Source organism: Aegilops tauschii, chromosome 6 (assembly GCF_002575655.3).
Source record: "Aegilops tauschii subsp. strangulata cultivar AL8/78 chromosome 6, Aet v6.0, whole genome shotgun sequence".
NCBI classification, from domain to species: domain Eukaryota; kingdom Viridiplantae; phylum Streptophyta; class Magnoliopsida; order Poales; family Poaceae; genus Aegilops; species Aegilops tauschii.
The window spans coordinates 83,227,518-83,230,596 of record NC_053040.3 but is presented as its reverse complement, the minus strand read 5'-3'; the positions used below and the strand labels follow the sequence as shown (position 1 = coordinate 83,230,596).

Sequence of the window (3,079 nt, the reverse complement as noted above, 5' to 3'; positions counted from 1 at the left end):
CGATCGGTTAATAACATTGTAATTGCCCCGCCAGTACCGGAAGTGATAATAAAAGTAGGAATGCTATCACTAGAACGAACCACACAAAAAGTGGTAATCTATGCATAGTCATTCCAGGTCCACTCATGTTGAAGATAGTTGTTATAAAATTGATAGAACCTAAACTTGATGTAATACCTGATAGATGAAGACTAAAAATTGCTAAATCAACAGCTCCTCCAGAATGGCTAGTAATACCACTTAAGGGCGGATAGACTGTCCACCCAGTGCTGCTGCCCACTTCTACTAAGGCTGAGCTTAATAGGAGCAAGAGACTTGGTGGCAACAACCGGAATGATATATTATTTAATAGTGAAAATGCCATGTCAGGTGCACCTATCAAAATCGGAACAAACCAATTACCAAATCCACCTATCATCACCGGCATAACCATAAAAAGATCATTAAAAAAGCATGAGCCATTATTAAAACATTATAAAGTTGATGATTCCCACCAAGAATTTGATCGCCGGGTCGGGCTAATTTCATGCGAATCAGTACAGAGAAGCATGTGCCCATCACTCCTGCAATGGCACCAAAGATGAAATAGAGAGTCCCAATATCCTTGTGGTTAGTAGAGAAGAGCCATCGAACCATATTTGTCATTTTTTATTTGAGAAATGAAAACTTTCCTTATCAAAGAGGGGCCGGGGGGCGGGAAGAGAAAAGAAAGAGAGGCCCGCCCGGGGGCTGGAAGAGAAAAAAAAGAGGGGCCCGGGGGCTGGAAGAGAAAAGAATCAGAATTACTGAGCTACCCCGCTCTCTTTTTTTCTAATTCCCTTCTAAGATCCTCCGACTTAAACAAGTCGAGAGCATGCTCGTGCTCAGCTCTTTCGAGACTTGGCTTGCTCTTGGGGATTTCTTCCCACCGGATCCTCTGTTCCACTTCTAGGCACCTCCTTGCGGAGCTTTCCGCCTCAAGGAGATCCCGGTTGTGGAAACAACATTTTGAAAGAAAACGGATCCTTCCTCATTCTCCCGCAGATCTTGATAAGATGCTTGGAGAACAATGAAAGAATCAGTTGCGTGAATATGGTCCAGATAGGAACGAAGCGCTTCATCGACCAAGTAGGGCTCGATCGGTAGATAAGGCCCTACTCTTTGATAAAGCGCCACAAATTCCTGAATGACATCTTGTGGCGTAGAAGAGAGCTTTTCTTCCATTAGGAAGAGCTTAAGCCGCCCAGGTATGTCTTCCAGGGGGTATTGTGATTAAGCTCGTTCTGAATGAACGTAACCCATCCCGGATCTTGCTCGTAAAGACTCAGATAGAAGTTTAGCCCTGCTAAATGAGCTAGAGCCTGGGGGTCTTGAATCTCCGGCGGGAGAGTGATCAGAAAGGAGGAGCCGACGAAGCACGAACTAAAAAGATTGAAAATTGGTATTAGGCATAATATAAAACGACAAAGGAATAAAAATATACAAATCGAAAGTAATATCAAATTATATATTAAGGGAAACTTAATACATAAGAAAAAGTAGAAAGTAGTAAAGCGGGTAGTGGAGAAGAGCCATCGAACCAGATTTGTCATTTGCTTTTCATTTTGAAAACTTGATTTATCAGAGAGGGGCCAGGGGGCTAGAAGAGAAGAACTTGAATACTAAACGCTGGAAGAGAAGAACCTTAATACTAAACCAAGTTTCGGGAACTTCTTGGTGACTTGATTGGTTCCCTTCCCCCAATTTGCAAAGGATGATTCCCGTGAAGGTGATCTCGATCACCATTCTATGATATTTCTGGATGCTTTTGAGAAGCTTTTCCTTTTACCTAATGCTGGCTACCGACAACTTACTTCATGCTATTACTAACACTTATGACTGAGCCGCACTTGCTTTCCAAAAGAAATTGAAACTATCATGCCTGAGACTAGCCAATAGAAGAAAGAGCCACAAGCAAGCCATAGCAGCATCCTTTTTCTTTGATTTCTTCAACAATGCGAATCTACCTCACTCCTCATCATAACTCAAATACAAATTCGAGTTCCAAATTGATACTTCCTCACGTAAGCAATAAAATGTGAAACCAATATTCATCATGAAACTTTTCAGACATTGACGATTGTGAGGTTCTGGAAGAGAGACGACGTAGGCTGATTCAAAGTAAACAGAAAACCACCCCTTAAACTCATTTTCTCAACATTCTTTCCACAACAACTAGAAAAGTGGAGAAAATCCAATAAGGGGAGGTCCCGGTGAATACAAATCAATTGGAAACCGAACCCCGCATTCATGTCTCTAACAAGGCTGTCTAAGCTAAGCGGCATGGACCCATGGACCCGGGGAATCTGAACCATTAGGTAGAGTTTCAGCTGAAAGAAAACCAGGTCAATCTTCCGATCGCGAGTCTTTACAAGCTTGAAACAAATTAAGCACACGTGGGAGTCACCCCTTTTAAAGTCAGTATTTATGCGGCGATGAACTAACGAGCGGATACCTAACCTTCGAAGGAGAAGAAAAGACGGATGTATCTTTCATTCATATCGATCAGATGTGCTTTGCTCAGGACTCCCATTTTACCATTACTTAAGCCATATTACATAAAACATAGTGAGTGATACGCAATGCTGGCACCACCATGTTTTTTCCTCACTCTGTGTAGCCACACTCGTTTGTCCATTTTTACTTATTATTTATGTTAAATAGTATCCGTTGGTTGTAGAAGCACTGGCGTTCAGGGATTGCAAAATCCATAATATCAAGAAGCGGTAGGAACCTGGCTAATTCGATGCGGATAACGTGCTGTAGAAGAAAGTGGATCAACCAAAGTAGACCTTGATCGAAAGGCACCACAAGGCGAACCAATAGAGTGTGGTGTAAGTGGTGAAGCAGAATAGGAATTGGAACTGCTTGAACTAGAAAGGGCTTTCGCTACCGCGCTACCCCGGGAGCTCCAGAAACGGTATACTCCTTCACTCATCCGTAATGGTATCCTTGAAAGCTAGCTAAAGTGGGTTCTAGACAAAGTTCTCCTAAGCAGGGCGGAAGGAAAAACAAGAGCAGTATAGCTCTACATTATGCTTCGGGGGCCTCGTCTTACTCA

The 3,079-nt window shown here is 42.6% G+C and overlaps 1 pseudogene; it reads right to left on the bottom strand.

The window, feature by feature from the left end:
- Window positions 1–790: 790 nt before the first annotated feature.
- On the bottom strand, window positions 791–1,951 carry LOC141025322 (uncharacterized; annotated as a pseudogene).
- Between the last annotated feature and the right edge of the window lie 1,128 nt (window positions 1,952–3,079).